General features: G+C 44.1%; 1 protein-coding gene across 2 annotated transcripts in view; it reads left to right on the plus strand.

Moving 5' to 3' along the window:
• Positions 1-18,640, plus strand: part of RIN2 (Ras and Rab interactor 2) — a 235,323-nt gene that overhangs the window by 97,587 nt on the left and 119,096 nt on the right. The window lies entirely within an intron of this gene.

The raw sequence follows: 18,640 nt of genomic DNA on the forward strand, positions 1-18,640 counted from the left end.
TGCAATGAGAAGCCCACACACCACAACGAAGAGGAGCCCCCACCCGCCACAACTAGAGAAAGCCTGTGCGAGCAACAAAGACCCAACGCAGACAAAAATAAATAAATAAAATTTAAAATGAATTAAAATTAATTTTAAAAATCACAGATACATCTGACAATGTATAAACAAATATACAGTATGTCTGTGGTATTCAAATTTAATGAGGGGGACTTCCGTGGTGGTCCAGTGGTTGGGACTTTGCCTTCCAGTGCAGTGGGTACGAGTTCGATCCCTGGTCGGGGAACTAGATCCCACATGCCTCAGGGCCAAAAAACCAAAACATAAAACAGAAGCAATATTGTAACAAATTCAATAAAGACTTTAGAAAAATGGTCCACATCAAAAAAAAAAATCTTTGAAAAAAAATTTAATGAGGGAACTCCCTGACAGTCCAGTTGTTAGGACTCCATACTTCCACTGCAGGGAGCATGGGGTCGATCCCTGGTTGGGACTAAGATCCCGCATACTGTGTGGCACGGCCAAAAAAAAAAAAGAAAAAGAAAAAAATGTAACGAAAGGAATCAATTGGAAAACATTGTCTAAAAGTCTCCTGGAAGAGGGGATCAGGCAATAACAATAATAACAAAACCCCAACAGCTTATATAACAGGCAGGAAAAGTTACTATTGACATTACCCTGGCTTTGGACCATCTTGGTGGCACTATTTAGTTTGCCGGGTTCGTGTCCTCTTTTCTGCAGTTGGGAGTTAACAGCTGAACTTTGATAAAGTTGTTTGGTTAAGTTTGCTCTGAGAGGCACCAGGCTTTTTGGCAAAACATCTGTCTGTTTGTGGTTAAGATTTTCCTGGTTCTTATTACAACAAGACTTGGTACATTTCAGGAACCATGAAGCTTGGCTCTGATAAACAAGGGGCCAGTTCATCCAAGACGGTGTCTTTTGAATCTTTCCTTCCGCACTTCTCTAAAGCTTCTCCTCCTCTTGGCTGACAGAACTGAATTTGACAAGAAGAAAAAAGACCAGATTCTTTAGTTCCAGCCTGTATTTCCTTTGTCAAAGTATGATTGTTAAAGAGTTTTTAAAATATAGCTCTCCTGCAGACATCGAAGGTACATGACCTAAAGATTTACTTCACCCCTTAAGAAAGCATCAGCAGAATGGCCAAGCTAATTCCAAATAGGTTACAGGAGACTGATGCATATATCGTCAACTCAAAGCAAGGCGGCTAAAATAGGCTCGCAACTTAGAGACCCAACTAGTTACTGTCCTACAGGGCAGTCAAACTATAATCTTTGGAGTTCTTCTCTACCGGACAAATTTAATTTGTAAGTTATATTTGGATGATTATATCTGGATGTTTTGGACAATTTTTCTTAAATTGTCATTTGGATTCACCTTAACATTTTCTATACCAGTCTGTCTGGGCTATGAAATCTTAACAAGCTTTAGTTCTTCATTTTCCCTTTTGAGTATCAGAAAGGCTATCTGAAAAACTTTTACCTCAAAGGCACCTAGGAGCTAGGTGCCTCCACTGGTTTGCTGTAAATGTTTATAGCACCCCAGTATGTAGTACTTGCCTATTTTCGTGGTGTAAATACTCCAGTCAGGGTGAATTTCAGCCGACTAAGGCATTGAAGACAGAGTGGGGAAGAGATTTATACAGTCACTACTACATGCCAGTATTTTCTGGTCCCAGCACATCACTGGATGTGTGCTGTGACGTACATTTTATGGATTATTGTCATGGTGTTCAAGTTACTTTCCAAGGGTGTGGAATCAAGGTCACTGGGTAACTATCTTTGAAGAGCCTGAGAGATTAGCTCATCCAGTTGTTCTAAGATTATAATCCTTGGAACTATAATATTCCTTGAGCGTACCTCAGGAGTTACACAAACTTAATTCAGATTTCTTTTTAAAAGTATGGGCTTCCCTGGTGGCTCAGTGGATAAGAATCCGCCTGCGAATACAGGGGACATGGGTTTGATCCCTGGTCCAGGAAGATCCCACACGCGGTGGAGCAACTAAGCCCACGAGCCACAGCTACTGAAGCCTGCCTGCCTAGAGCCCGTGCTCCACAGCAAGAGAAGCCACTGCAGTTAGAAGCCCGCACACCGCAACAAAGAGTAGACCCTGCTCGCCGCAACTAGAGAAAGTCTGCGTGCAGCAATGAAGACCCAACACAGCCAAAAAACAAACAAACCAACCAACCAACCATGTAGCACTGTGACATGTACATAATGTGATAGGAAAGTGGTACAGCTACACTGGGATGTTCTAGTGGTTTCCAAAAAAAAAAAGTTTTATTTTTAAAAATATGATGAAAATATATACACATATACATATATGTAACAAACATAAAAAGAAATATAGGGGACTGATGAACCCTAAGTTTAGAATTCTTGTAACTTCTTTTTTGTTTAATTTGTTTTTATTTTTTAACTGAAGTGTAGTTGAGGTACAATATTGTATAGGTCACAGGTGTACAATCTAATGATTCACAATTTTTAAAGATTATACTCCATTTATAGGTATTATAAAATATTGGCTATATTCCCTGTGTTGTACAATATATCTTTGTAGCTTGTTTTATACCTAGTAGTTTGTACCTCTTAATCCCCTCCCCTATGTTGCCCCTCCCCCCTCCCCTCTCCCCATTGGTAACTGCTAGTTTGTTCTCTGTATCTGTGAGTCTGCTTCTTTTTTGTTATATTCACTAGTTTGTTGTATTTTTTAGATTCCATGTATAAGTAATATCATACAGTATATGTCTTTCTCTGTCTGGCTTATTTCATTTAGCATAATACCCTCCTAGTCCATCCATGTTGCTGCAGATGGCAAAATTTCATTCTTTTTTTTTAACATCTTTATTGGAGTATAATTGCTTTACAATGGTGTATTAGTTTCTGCTGTACAACAAACTGAATCAGCTATATGTATATATATACCTCCATATCCCCTCCCTCTTGCATCTCCCTCCCACCCTCCCTATCCCACCCCTCTAGGTGGTCACAAAGCACCGAGCTGATCTCCCCGTGAGATGCAGCTGCTTCCCACTAGCTATCTATTTTACATTTGGTAGTGTATATACGTCAATGCTACTCTCTCACTTCATCCCAGCTTACCCTTCCCCCTCCCCGTGTCCTCAAGTCCATTCGCTACATCTGTGTCTTTATTCCTGTCCTGCCCCTAGGTTCTTCAGAACCTTTTTTTTTTTAAGATTACATATATACGTGTTAGTGTATGGTATTTGTTTTTCTCTTTCTGACTTACTTCACTCTGTATGACAGACTCTGTCCATCCACCTCACTACAAATAACTCAATTTTGTTTCTTTTTATGGCTGAGTAGTATTCCATTGTGTATATGTGCCACATCTTCTTTATCCATTCATCTGTCGATGGACACTTAGGTTCCTTCCGTGTCCTGGCTATTGTAAATAGAGCTGCAATGAACATTGGGGTACATGACTCTTTCTGAATTATGATTTTCTCAGGGTATATGCCCAGTAGTGGGATTGCTGGGTCATAGGGTAGTTCTATTTTTAGTTTTTCAAGGAACCTCCATACTGTTCTCCATAGTGGCTGTATCAATTTACATTCCCACCAACAGTGCAAGAGGGTGCCCTTTTCTCCACGCCCTCTCCAGCATTTATTGTTTGTAGATTTTTTGATGATGGCCATTCTGACTGGTGTGAGGTGATACCTCATTGTAGGGTTTTTTTTTTTTTTTTTTTTTTGCTGTACGCGGGCCTCTCACTGTTGTGGCCTCTCCCGTTGCGGAGCACAGGCTCCGGACGCACAGGCTCAGCGGCCATGGCTCACGGGCCCAGCCGCTCCGCGGCATATGGGATCCTCCCAGACCGGGGCACGAACCCGTATCCCCTGCATCGGCAGGCGGACTCTCAACCACTGCACCACCAGGGAGGCCCTGTAGGGTTTTTGTGTGTGTGTGTGTGGTACATGGGCCTCTCACTGCAGTGACCTCTCCCGTTGTGGAGCACAGGCTCCGGATGCGCAGGCTCAGTGGCCATGGCTCACGGGCCCAGCCGCTCCGCGGCATGTGGGATCTTCCCGGACCGGGGCACAAACCCGTGTCCCCTGCATTGGCAGGCGGACTCTCAACCACTGCGCCACCTGGGAAGCCCTCATTGTAGTTTTGATTTGCATTTCTCTAATGATTAGTGATGTTGAGCATCCTTTCATGTGTTTGTTGGCAGTCTGTATATCTTCTTTGGAGAAATGTCTATTTAGGTGTTCTGCCCATTTTTGGATTGGGTTGTTTGTTTTTTTGATGTTGAGCTGCATGAGCTGCTTGTATATTTTGGAGATTAATCCTTTGTCATTTGTTTCGTTTGCAAATATTTTCTCCCATTCTGAGGGTTGTCTTTTCGTCTTGTTTATGGTTTCATTTGCTGTGCAAAAGCTTTTAAGTTTCATTAGAACCCACTTGTTTATTTTTGTTTTTATTTCCATTTCTCTAGGAGGTGGGTCAAAAAGGATCTTGCTGTGATTTATGTCATAGAGTGTTCTGCCTATGTTTTCCTCTAAGGGTTTTATAGTGTCTAGCCTTATATTTAGGTCTTTAATCCATTATGAGTTTATTTTTGTGTATGGTGTTAGGAAGTGATCTAATTTCATTGTTTTACATGTAGTTCTCCAGTTTTCCCAGCACCACTTATTGAAGAGGCTGTCTTTTCTCCATTGTATATTCTTGCCTCCTTTATCAAAGATAAGGTGACCATATGTGTGTGGGTTTATCTCTGGGCTTTCTATCCTGTTCCATTGATCTATATTTCTGTTTTTGTGCCAGTACCATACTGTCTTGATTACTGTAGTTTTGTAGTATAGTCTGAAGTCAAGCAGCCTGATTTCTCCAGCTCCGTTTTTCTTTCTCAAGATTGCTTTGGCTATTCAGGGTCTTTGTGTTTCCATACAAATTGTAAAATTTTTCTTCTAGTTCTGTGAAAAATGCCCTTGGTAGTTTGTTAGGGATTGCATTGAATCTGTAGATTGCTTTGGGTGGTATAGTCATTTTCACTACGTTGATTCTTCCAATCCAAGAACATGGTATATCTCTCCATCTGTTTGTATCATCTTTAATTTCTTTCATCAATGTCTTATAGTTTTCTGCATACAGGTCTTTTGTCTCCTTAGGTAAGTTTATCCCTAGGTATTTTATTCTTTTTGCTGCAATGGTAAATGGGAGTGTTTCCTTAATTTCTCTTTCAGAATTTTCATCATTAGTGTATAGGAATGCAAGAGATTTCTGTGCATTAATTTTGTATCCTGCTACTTAACAAATTCATTGATTAACTCTAGTAATATTCTGGTAGCATCTTTAGGATTCTCTATGTATAGTATCATGTCATCTGCAAACAGTGACAGCTTTACTTCTTCTTTTCCGATTTGCATTCCTTTTATTTATTTTTCTTCTCTGATTGCTGTGGCTAAAACTTCCAAAATTATGTTGAGTAATAGTGTGAGAGTGGGCAACCTTGTCTTGTTCCTGATCTTGGTGGAAATGGTTTCAGTTTTTCACCATTGAGAATGATTGGCTGTGGGTTAGTCATATATGGCCTTTATTATGTTGAGGTAAGTTCCCTCTATGCCTACCTTCCGGAGAGTTTTTAATCATAAATCAGTGTTGAATTTTGCCAAAAGCTTTTTCTGCATCTATTGAGATGATCATATGGTTTTTATCCTTCAGTTTGTTAATATGGTGTATCACGTTGATTGATTTGCGTATATTGAAGAATCCTTCCATACCTGGGATATACCCCACTTGATCATGGTGTATGATCTTTTTAATGTGCTGTTGGATTCTGTTTGCTAGTATTTTGTTGAGGATTTTTGCATCTATGTTCATCAGTGATATTGGTCTGTAGTTTTTTTGTGACATCATTTTCTGGTTTTGGTATCAGGGTGATGGTGACCTCATAGAATGAGTTTGGGAGTGTTCCTCCCTCTGCTATATTTTGGAAGAGTTTGAGAAGGGTGGGTGTTAGTTCTTCTCTAAATGTTTGATAGAATTCGCCTGTGAAGCCATCTGGTCCTGGGCTTTTGTTGGAAGAGTTTTAATCTCAGTTTCAATTTCAGTGCTTGTGATTGATCTGTTTATAGTTCTGTTTCTTCCTGGTTCAGTCTCCGAATGTTGTGCTTTCCTAAGAATTTGTCTATTTCTTCCATGTTGTCCATTTTATTGGTATATAATTGCTTGTAGTAATCTCTCACGATTCTTTGTATTTCTGCAGTGTCAGTTGTTACTTCTTTTTCATTTCAAATTCTGTTGATTTGAATCTTCTCCCTTTTTTTCTTGATGAGTCTGGCTAGTGGTTTATCAATTTTGTTTATCTTCTCAAAGACCCAGCTTTTAGTTTTATTGATATTTCCTATTGTTTCCTTCATTTCTTTTTCATTTATTTCTGATCTGATTGTTATGATTTCTTTCCTTCTGCTAACTCTAGGGTTTTTTTTGTTCTTCTTTCTCTAATTGCTTTAGGTCAGGTTGTTTTTTTGAAATATTTCTTGTTTCTTGAGGTAGGATTGTATTGCTATAAACTTCTCTCTTAGAACTGCTTTTGCTGCATCCCATAGGTTTTGGGTCGTTGTGTTTTCATTGTCATTTGTTTCTAGGTATTTTTTGATTTCCTCTTTGATTTCTTCAGTGATCTCTTGGTTATTTAGTAGTGTATTGTTTAGCCCCCGTGTGTTTGTATTTTTTACAGTTTTTTTCTGGTAATGGATATCTAGTCTCATAGCATTGTGGTCAGAAAAGATACTTGATATGATTTCAATTTTCTTAAATTTACAAAGGCTTGATTTGTGACCCAAGATATGATCAATGATCAATCCTGGAGAATGTTCCATGAGCACTTGAAAAGAAAGTGTATTCTCTTGTTTTTGGATGGAATGTCCTATAAATATCAGTTAAGTCCATCTTGTTTAGTGTATCATTTAAAGCTGTGTTTCCTTATTTATTTTCATTTTGGATGATCTGTCCATTGATGAAAGGGGGATGTTAAAGTCCCCCACTATTATTGTGTTACTGTCAATTGCCCCTTTTATGGCTGTTAGCATTTGCCTTATGTATTGAGGTGCTCCTATGTTGCATAAATATTTACAATTGTTAGATATTCTTCTTGGATTGATCCTTTGATCATTATGTAGTGTTCTTCTTTGTCTCTTATAATATTCTTTATTTTAGAGTCTATTTCGTCTGATATGAGAATTGCTACTCCAGCTTTCTTTTGATTTCCATTTGCATGGAATATCTTTTTCCATCCCCTCACTTGCAGTCTGTATGTGTCCCTAGGTCTGAAGTGGGTCTCTTGTAGACAGCATATATATGGCTCTTCTTTTTGTATCCATTCAGCCAGTCTATGTCTTTTGGTTGGAGCATTTAATCCATTTACATTTAAGGTAATTATCAATATGTATGTTCCTGTTACCATTTTCTTAATTGTTTTGGGTTTGTTTTTGTAGGTCTTTTCCTTCTCTTGTGTTTCCTGCCTAGAGAATTTCCTTTAACATTTGTTGTAAAGCTGGTTTGGTGGTGCTGAATTCTCTTAGCTTTTGCTTGTCTGTAAATGTTTTAATTTCGCTGTCGAATCTGAATGAGATCCTTGCTGGGTAGAGTAATCTTGTTTGTAGGCTTTTCCCTTTCATCACTTTAAATATGTCCTGCCACTTGCTTCTGGCTTGCAGAGTTTCTGCTGAAAGATCAGCTGTTAACATTATGGGGTTTCCCTTGTATGTTATGTGTTGCTTTTCCCTTGCTGCTTTTTTCTTTGTATTTAATTTTTGATAGTTCGATTAATATGTCTTGGCATGTTTCTCCTTGGATTTATCCTATATGGGATTCTCTGCACTTCCTGGGCTTGATTGACTATTTCCTTTCCCATGTTAGGGAAGTTTTCAACTATAATCTCTTCAAATATTTTCTCAGACCCTTTCTTTTTCTCTTCTTCTTCTGGGACCCCTATAATTCAAATGTTGGTGCATTTAATATTGTCCCAGAAGTCTCTGAGACTGTCCTCAATTCTTTTCATTCTTTTTTCTTTATTCTGCTCTGTGCTAGTTATTTCCACTGTTTTATCTTCCAGGTCACTTATCCGTTCTTCTGCCTCAGTCATTCTGCTATTGATTCCTTCTAGAGAATTTTTAATTTCATTTATTGTGTTGTTCATCATTGTTTGTTTGCTCTTTCATTCTTCTAGGTCCTTGTTAAATGTTTCTTGTATCTTCTCTATTCTATTTCCAAGATTTTGGATCATCTTTACTATCAGTACTCTGAATCGTTTTTCAGGTAGACTGCCTATTTCCTCTTCATTTGTTTGATCTGCTGGGTTTTTACCTTGCTCCCTCATCTGCTGCATATTTCTGTGTTTTCTCATTTTGTTTAACTTACTGTGTTTCGGGTCTCCTTTTCTCAGGCTGCAGGTTCATAGTTCCCGTTGTTTTTGGTGTCTGTCCCCAGTGGCTAAAGTTGGTTCAGCGGGTTGTGTAGGCTTCCTGGTGGAGGGGACTGGTGCCTGTGTTCTGGTGGGTGAGGCTGGATCTTGTCTTTCCGGTGGGTGGGGCCGCATCCGGTGGTGTGTTTTAGGTGTCTGTGAACTTATTATGATATTAGGCAGCCTCTCTGCTAATGGGTGGGGTTGTGTTCCTGTTTTGCTAGTTGTTTGGCATGGGGCTTCCAGCACTGGAGCTTGCTGGCCGTTGGGTGGAGCTGGGTCTTAGCATTGAGACGGAGGCCTCTGAGGGAACTCTCGCCAATTGATATTATGTGGGGCCAGGAGGTCTCTGGTAGTCCAATGTCCTGAACTTGACTCTCCCACCTCAGAGGCTCGCCTGACACCAGGCTGGAGCACCAAGACCCTGTCAGCCACATGGCTCAGAAGAAAAGGGGAAAAAAAGAAAGAAAAAATAAAATAATTAAAATTTAAAAATTTATTAAAATAAAAAAGTAATAAAAAAAGAAGAGAGCAACCAAACCAATAAACAAATCCACCAATGATAACAAGCATTAAAAACTATACTAAGATAAACATAAAATTGAGAAAAAAGTCAGTCACAGACAGCAAACCCCCCAGTCTACAGTTGCTCCCAAAGTCCACTTCCTTAATTTGGGGTTGATTTATTGTCTCTTCAGGTATTCCACAGATGCAGGGTACATCAAGTTGACTGTGGGGATTTAATCCGCTGCTCCTGAGGCTTCATGGAGAGATTTCCCTTTCTCTTCTTTTTTTGCACAGCTCCTGGGGTTCAGCTTTGGGTTTGGTGCCATCTCTGCATGTAGGTTGCCCTCAGGCTTCTGTTTCCACCCAGAAAGGCCGGGGTTAAAGCAGCAGCTGATTAGGGGGCTCTTGCTCATTCAGGCTGGGCGGAGGGAGGGGTACGGTAGTTATAACTGGAATGCGGGGTGAGCCTGCGACGGCAGAGGCCTGCGTGACGTTGCAACAGCCTGAGGTGCGCATGTGTTCTTCTGGGGAAGTTGTCCCTGGATCACAGGACCCTGGCAGTGGCGGGCTGCACAGGCTCCCGGGAGGGGAGGTGTGGATAGTGACCTGTGCTTGCACACAGGCTTCTTGGTGGCTGCAGCAGCAGCATTAGCGTTTCATGCCCGTCTCTGGTGTCTGCACTGGTAGCTGCAGCTCATGCCCGTCTATGGAGCTCGTTTAGGCGGTGCTCTGAATCCCCTCTCCTTGGACACCCCTAAACAGTGGTCTCTTAGGCAGTTCCAGACTTTTTCCCGGACTCCCTCCTGGTTAGCTCTGGCGCACTAGCCCCCTTCAGGCTGTGTTCATGCTGCCCACCCCAGTCCTCTCCCTGGGATCTCACCTCCGAAGCCCGAGCCTCAGCTCCCAGCCCCCGCGCACCCCAGCGGGTGAGCAGACAAGCCTCTCAGGCTGGTGAGTGCCGGTCGGCACCAATCCTCTGTGTGGGAATCTCTCCACTTTGCCTTCTGCATCCCTGTTGCTGTGCTCTCCTCCGTGGCTCCGAAGCTTCCCCCTCGCCACCCCATGTCTCTGCCACTAAAGGGGCTTCCTAGCGTGTGGAAACTTTTCCTCCTTCACAGCTCCATCCCACTGGTGCAGGTCCCGTCCCTATTCTTTTGTCTCTGTTTTTTCTTTTTTCTTTTGCCCTAATGAGGTATGTGGTGAATCTCTTGCCTTTTGGGAAGTCTGAGGTCTTCTGCCAGCGTTCAGTAGGTGTTCTGTAGGAGTTGTTCCACATGTAGATGTATTTTTGATGTATTTGTCTGGAGGAAGGTAATCTCCACGTCCTACTCCCTTGCCATCTAGAAGGTCTCCCCCCTCTTTTTTTTAAATTGAGGTGCAATATACATAACTTAAAGTGCACCTCAGAGATGTAAATACCATTCACATATGTATATACCCATTTTATCATCACCCAGGTTAAGATATATTTTGTTTCTTTTTAAATTAAATTTATTTATTTATTTTTGGCTGTGTTGTGTCTCCGTTGCTGCATGTGGGCTTTCTCTAGTTGTGGAGAGTGTGGGCTGTTCTTTGTGGTGTCCAGGCCTCTTATTGGGGTGGCTTCTTTTGTTGCAGAGCACAGGCTCAGTAGTTATGGCACGTGGGCTTCAGTAGTTGTGGCACACGGGCTTCAGTAATTGTGGCTTGCAGGCTGTAAAGTGCAGGCTCAGTAGTTGTGGTGCACGGGCTTAGTTGCTCTGCGGCATGTGGGATCTTTCTGGACTAGGGCTCGAACCCATGTCCCCTGCATTGGCAGGCAGATTCTTAACCACTGCACCACCAGGGAAGTCCCTCATTCTTTTCTTTTCTTTTTTTTTTTTAATGGCTGAGTAGGATTCCATTGTGTGTGTGTGTGTGTGTGTGTGTGTGTGTATCACATCTTCTTTATCCATTCATCTGTTGATGGACACTCAGGTTACTTCCATATCTTGGCAATTGTAAATAATGCACTATGAACATTGGGGCACATGTATCTTTTTGAATTAGTGTGGGGTTTTTTTTTTGGATATACATCCAGGAGTGGAATTGCTGGGTCATATGGTAGTTCTATTTTTAACTTTTTGAGAAACCTCTATCCTTGTACACTGTTGGTGGGAATGTAAATTGGTACAGCCACAGGAGAATTCTGGTAACTTCTGAAAGGGGCAAGAGGATATAATGAAGGGAGTGCTCAGGGGTGGTGAGGTGTGTGATACTATCTTAAAGCTTTTCTGCATCTCTGAAATACTGCATAAGAAATAATAAAACACACACCCACAAATGCATTTTATATCAAATTTCAAACCTTTAAAAACCACTCACCCATCAAATTGTGCTGCCAGACTAACTTATTTTGTATAAGTGATGGAATAAAGCTTTCCCCCGCCCTCTCTGTTTAATTGAATGTTTGCCAGTGTTGTATGGTGAGCTGTTCAAAAATATTAAACTGTCACTAAAAATCTTGTTTTATATTATTTTATAAAACGAGGCAGTGGAATGTACTTTCAGATTTTAAAGCAATTTCAAACTTAATACATGTTGCAAGTGTAGTACAAAGAATACTAGTATGCCATTTATTTACCCAGATTAATAATTTTTTTTTAATTTAGTTTATTTATTTTGGCTGCGTTGGGTCTTTGTTGCTGCACACGGACTTTCTCTAGTTGCTGCGAGTGGGGGCTACTTTTCGTTGCGGTGCGCGGGCTTCTCATTGCAGTGGCCTCTTGTTGCGGAGCTCAGGCTCTAGGCGTGTGGGCTTCAGTTGTTGTGGCACGCGGGCTCAGTAGTTGTGGCTCGCAGGCTCTAGAGCACAGGCTCAGTAGCTGTGGTGCATGGGCTTAGTTGCTCCGCGGCATGTGGGATCTTCCCGGACCAGGGCTCGAACCCGTGTCCCCTGCACTGGCAGTTGGATTCCCAGCCACTGCACCACCAGGGAAGCCCTGGATTAATAAATTTTTAATGTATTCCCACATCTGTTTTATCATTCTCTCTCCTACAAACACATACACACACACACACACACACACACAGCCCTTTTCCTAGAGGTTTTGAGAGTCAATTGCATGCATCAAGTCTCTGTACTACTTAACACTTCAGTGTTTATTTCTTGAGAACAAGGACGTTCTTATGTCACCACAGTACAGTTATCAAATTCAGGAAATTTAACATTGATGCAATACAGTCCATATTCCCGTACAGCAGTTATCCCAGTAATGCCACTTAGAGCAATTTTCTTTAGATTTAGATCCAGTCCCGGATCATGTGTCGCATTTATTTGTCACTTCCTTTTAGATCTGTCCTTTCTCCCTCAATCTGAAATGGGTCTTCAGCCTTTCTCGTTCAAGACCCTGACATTTCTGAAGACCTCAGGCCAGTTGTTTTTGCAGAGTGACCCTCAGTTTGGTTTGTCCATTGCTTCTGACAAGTGGATTCGGGTCACATGCTCTTGGGCCCAGAAGACATGCTGTATCCTCCTCCGTGCCCAGTTTCGGGAGGCATGGGGGGCTGCAGCTGTGTCCTCCAGTGGGAGGTTTTTGAGAGCCATGATCTGACTAAAAATGAGGGATGAATCAAACGGAGATTATTTCGATCTTTCAGGGTGATGCCTTCAAAGTTGCTCTGAAAAAGTCATCTCGCTGGGTGAGCGGGCCTGCTCTTTCAGCTGTGAGGCACTTTGGTGCCCCAGAAAGGGACTCTGCTCGGTGGCAGGAGCTGCAAAGCCATCATGTCCATGTGTCTGGCGTGGGCCCCCTGGGGCATGAAGAGCCAACACCCACCAGGCCACCGGGATGATTGCTAAGTGTGGCTGCCCGCCCCCGGTTCTCGTTTGATGATGTGATATTTGTGATTTGTGGCTTTTCTGAGATTTCCCTTTTTCCCGTATGAAATGAAGACAGTCTTTCTCCTAAGCCGGAGCCGGGCTGCCCATCATGCATTGCCCGACCCAGACTGGGACAGTGGCCTCTCGGAGAAAAACATGAAATTGGAACATATGCAGTGGCCACGTCTCGGCTAAATCTTGCGTTTCTCAGTGGTTCCATGTGGCTTGAATAATGGTAATTTTCCTTCCCAGAGTAAAATACCCAACCTAATTAAAATGTATTTTATTGGGTAATGGTTTATTTTAGTGAGTTATTTAGTGTCTAGCACTATTGTAAGCGCTTTCACAGATTCACTTATGCAAATCATTCCACAGATTTTTACTGGGCAGGGAGCATGTGGTGTCGGCAGGGCAGACGTGATGCTCGGGTCCATGGTTTGTGGGTATGTGGGCACTTTCTGAACCTTAGACCATAGCCGGGCTTTGCCCTCCAGAAGCATAAGGCCTGTGGGTAACAAATAGAAACATGGACTCATACATCGTGGGAGGCTGTCGGAGGGGCCGAGGACACCAGGAAAGGGAAGGCCTTGTTGGGGGGCGGGGAAAGGTCACGTAGAAGAGGTGCTCCCCGAGCTGAGTCTTGAGGGACAGAAAGTGTTTACCAAGTGGTGGGGGGTGGGGACATTTGAAACAGAGGGGCTGTTGCAGAGAGTCGGGGGGTGGCAGATGAGGGTGGGCTCATGAGGGTGTCGGAAATGGGAACGAAGGTTCGAGTGAAATTGGAGAAGACCTGGGGTATCTGCTGCATCAAAGGGTTTAGGGAATTTATGCCCGGAGTGCCAGGGGCGTCCTGATTAGATTCTGTGTGTTGGAGCAGGGTTTCTCAAACGTGATGGAAGAACAAGGCCCTCACTTGCCCTTCTGAGGGGGTGGGAAGCCTGGGCCCCCCCCAGCCCGTTCACCCCCGGCCACTCTGAGGACGGGCAGCGCTGACCCCAGGAGGGCAGAACCAGGAGACAGAAGAAAGCCAGGGAAGTAGGGCCTCGCTGAAGTCACGGAGCCACTGGCTTGGCCCCCTGGGTCCCCTAATCGCTTTCACTGCTCAGTGATTGTTTAAGTTTTGATTTTGAAATACTTTCAAACGTCAAGAAATTTGCAAGAATGGTTCAGAGAACCCCCATTTACCACTGATGCGGATTTACCAATTTGTACCATTTTATCCCCAGGCTGAATCCTCTCTGAACCCACTGAGAGCAGATAGCGGACATCACACCCCTTGAGCACGTGCTACTTCCGTATGTTGTTCTTCAGAACAGGGACCTTCTCTCACATCCCTGCAGTCCCATCATCCAGGACTGGAGCTTAATCGTTGATACGATAGTTTACTCTAAACCACAGATACCAATTTTAATCAATTGTCCCAACTGCGTCCTCTATAGCAGGGGTCCCCAACCCCCGGGCCATGGACCAGTAGCGTTCCACAGCCTGTTAGGAACGGGCCACACAGCAGGAGGTGAGTGGTGGGTGGGTGAGCAAGTGAAGCTTCATCTGTATTTACAGCCTCTCCCCATCGCTCACATTACCGCCTGGGCTCCGCCTCTGGCGGAGCATTATGGTGAGGTGTATAATTATTTCATTCTATATTACAATGTAATAATAATAGAAGTAAAGTGCACAATAAATGTAATGTGCTTGAATCATCCCGAAACCATCCCCCAGCCCCCCAGTCCATGGAAAAATTGTTGTCCACGAAACCACTCCCTGGTGCCAAAAAGGTTTGGGACTGCTGCTCTATAGCATGTTTCTTTCTCTAAGTCCAGCATCGTGTGTTTTTGGAGGTTCAGGTCTCTTTAATCTCTTTTAATCTGGGAATGATTCCCCAGCCTTTCCTTGTCCTTCACGACATTGATATTTTTGCAAACTCCAGGCCAGTCCTTTATCGAGTTCATGTGATGTTTCCTTATGACTTGTTTCAGGTTCCCTGCCTCCTGTTGGGATACCCTGTAATTGATGTTGTATTCATCTGGAGTCTGGAGGAACAGAGCATCTCTCTGCCCTGAGTGGGGTATTCATCTTGCTCACCTGGTGCTGGTGTGGTCTAGTTTCTCCACTGTTTGATTACTATCATTCCTCTTGCAATTAATGTGCCATCTATAAGGAGACTTGACTGTTTATTCTTAAGCCAATTTGAATTAGGTTTTCTGTTACTTACGACATAAAAGCTCCTCACTGATTCAAGGGCCTATTTATATTGTGGGATTAATTGCTCATTACCATGGGGAAACAAGCAAGGGATTATGATGAGAAAAATCAGAGGAGTTTCTTAAAAGCTCTAATTGAGCAGAACTGGACCAAAGTGCATGGGTATCCTGAGAGGACTTGTCCTCCGGTGACTCTTCTTAGTCTTTGAATTTATTTTGCAAGGGCTAGACAAAAAAGAGATTCTCTAGTAATACAAATTACATCCTCAGTCCAAAATAGATTTATCATTAGTTGCACTGAGTAATATAACATTTTAACTTATTTGCAAATAAGTCTTTCAAATTTAGCAAACTTGCAACAGTTTGCAAAGTAAGTCTTTTGTTTCCATTTTTGCCTGGAAATTGTGTGTTATGCTCACAAAGAATAGTGGTTATTCACAGGGACATAGAAATTTTATTCAAAATATGTTTGTGTATTTTTTCTGGATTTTATATTGGCAAATATGTTTCCTTTAATTGTGAATTCCGTACCAAAGGAGCAGGATTCCTAAGAGAACTAGTAAACCAGGCTCTGAGACAAGCATTTGTGTAGAAGTCATTAACTGGGAGGTGATCTCAGGAAAGTGGGGACAGGACACAGGGAAGGGGGAGCAGCCGTTAAAGTGTGTTGTGCATGTGTGTGTGTGTGAGTCTGTGATTGTGATTGTCTTGGTTTGGGTGCCCCCAGAAGCAGACTCTAAGATAAGGATTCAAGTGCAGATAGTTTGGGGGGAGGGGTTTTTTTAAGGACCAAACTTTAATATTTCAAGGACATCCCAGATGCATTACTGGTGGGCGTCACAGAAGCTTCCGTTCACACCAGCACGGCGAGAATCAAGAACTCTGAAAGTTAGAGCAGTTACCTCTTTGGATACATAAAAGCAGCATATTAAAGCGTGTCACAGAGTACAAATAAAGAGGCATTCAGCAGAGCAGAAACAAGCAGCGGGCTAATTGTCCTAACAAGAGGGCAGGGAAGGTCCTGGAGCTCACAGGCCCAGAAAGAGTCAAAAAGAAGTGCAGGCATGGCTTTGGGCTGATTCTTATTACAACTAGTCAGAGGAAACCAAGGTTCAGATCTCCTGTGGCTTCAGTTGGATCTCACAGCAAAGAGAACCTTTGGTTACTTGTCACAAGGTGGCTGAGCAAGGAGAGAGGGGTGAGGTTTAGGCAGCGATGCTCACCCCGGCCAACATCTCTGCGTGAGCTCTGAGCCTGTCCTCTGGCCGCAGGACGTGAAGTGAGAAAGGAAAGGGAAAGGGATGTGTCGTCAAGCCAGCTCCCACCCTAGGGCGACTAGAGCCTGATCTCACGGGGACCCCGGGAGACAGCACAGGACAGCGTCTGGGAGCTGCCCGACCTGGCGGTCCGGGAGCCGGGTCCGGGGAGGCATCGCCGTTGCGCCAGGTGTCACATGCCTTCAGAATCTCACCTGCCCGCGGCTGCCCACTTAGGCCGTGTCACCTTGCTGGTCCAGGTTTGCAGTGTGGCCGGAAGTGACAGTGTTCAAATGTCCAGTGTGAAACACCACGGGGATGGGGGTGCCAGTCTGGAATGTTCTCCTTCCCCACTCTTGTGGGGGCTCCATTCTGGAGGGGGCAGGGCCGGTCTGCACGCACATCACTGCTGAGGTTGGAACATCAGGCTGGAAACAGATTGAAAAGGGGCCGTGAATACTCACCCAGGGAACATGGACATTAGGTTCCTAAAAAAGGGCTGCAGTGCAGCAACAGGAAGCGGGATGCTGGACAGGGCCGTTCCCTTGAGGTGGACCCGCGGGATGAGGGGTAGCAGACGCACAGTGGGGACCACAGATGGCAACAAGATGCCCCAAACACTGAGGATGCCTCGGTCCAGGGCCTGAGTGGATGTGGGGAGTGGGGAGGAAGATGACCGAGGTTTGGACAAGAGACCCCGCAGGACTGGGGGTGATTGATGGGAGCAGTGAAGCGGGAATTCAAGCCTGCTGTTGTCGTTAAGAGCAGGGGGCGCGGACTTCAGGGGAAAGGAATGCCGAGCGGAAAGTCAGCGTTTCAGAGACAGAAACCAAAAAGGAGCACTTCTTTTTGTCATTTTTTGTGGGCAGATCTTTCTGAGTTCAGAAAAGGAGGTGGGGGAGGAGTAAGAGGACCCAACAAACACTTTTGGGTTTGGTTTTGCTTTTTTTTCCCCCTAAATTGGAAGCAGACAAAAAAAAGGGCTGTGATCCAGCAATCACGCGTGGGCCTGCCAGTTAATGATTGTCTTCTGTTCACTCTCCTTGTACACCTCAGTGAAATCATAGAGGGATAGAAAATAATCAAAGATAGGGAGCAGGGGCTTCCCTGGTGGCGCAGTGGTTGAGAATCTGCCTGCCAATGCAGGGGACACGGGTTCGAGTCCCGGTCCGGGAAGATCCCACATACCGCAGAGCAGCTGGGCCCGTGAGCCACAACTACTGAGCCTGCGCCTCTGGAGCCTGTGCTCCGCAACAAGAGAGGCCGCGACAGTGAGAGGCCCACACACCACGATGAAGGGTGGCCCCCGCTCGCCACAACTAGAGAAAGCCCTTGCACAGAAACGAAGACCCAACACAGCCATAAAATAAATACATAAATAAATAAAATAAAAACAAAAAAGGGAGCAGGAAGAAAAAGGAAGCACTCGAGCGCTGAGAACAGGGTCCCTGGAGAAGCCTCGGTTAAAATAGAAGCTTCCGGCTGTAGGGGAGCCTCGTGTTTGTAGATGGAGGAGCCTGTGATGCCATAGCAGACAGGTAAGATGAGGCTGTACGGGTAAAATCCCTCTGTAGATCAAAATACCACACACCAACTGGGTCGCTGTTCTGACAGCGTTGGGACAATAGCTCTGGTATAGCCAGACACCTCCGCCTACCGATCTGGGTTAGGCCAAAGGGGACTGTGAGAAGCCTGGTTTGGCCCTGCTTTGAAGCAGACATAGACTATCTTCCCAGCTTTGACGAAAACACTTGCGGCCTTTTGGAGAAAAGCAAAAGGAGAAGGCCTTCAGGAAGATGAAAGCATTCACTTCTAATCTTCCCCTTTGTTGGGGACCCACCCAAAGAGAGGGAGGCCTTGTTTTACCAAGATAAGCAGCTCGGGGTGGATTCTCAGGCATGTTATCCAGTGTTCTGTTATCTACAGTAACTCGAGGTCAGTAGAAGCTGATTACAGAGGGTCATAGAATATCCCCAACCCCTAAGCAAGTGTGCATATAGGGCCTTGATCTCAGACACAAGGCAGAGGTATTTGTCAGTGCGTACCGGGAGCGTTTGGACCTCGACAGTGAGGATGCTGGGAGGGGAATGACAGCTGGTTTAGGATGAAGACGGGATTGGGGGAAGAGCCCAGGGTGGTAGCCCCAGAGTGAAGGGGCTACAGTGTTTCAGAATAGCTGGGGAAGGAGAGAAGGCAGAGGAGAAGCACGATGGCTGGGCTGCTTTGAAGGAGAGAACATGACCTTGTAAACCTGGAATTAGAAGCTGGAGAGAGATTAGGAGGCCTTAGGGCTGTTGAATCCAAGCTTGTCTGTTCTCTCCAAGTGCCGCAAGGGTGTAACTCAGGTCACTTGGGACTGAGCCTTACACACCTGCAAATGAAGGTCA

Source organism: Mesoplodon mirus (assembly GCF_964341445.2).
Source record: "Mesoplodon mirus genome assembly, chromosome: 15".
In the NCBI taxonomy this organism is placed as follows: Eukaryota; Metazoa; Chordata; class Mammalia; order Artiodactyla; family Ziphiidae; genus Mesoplodon; species Mesoplodon mirus.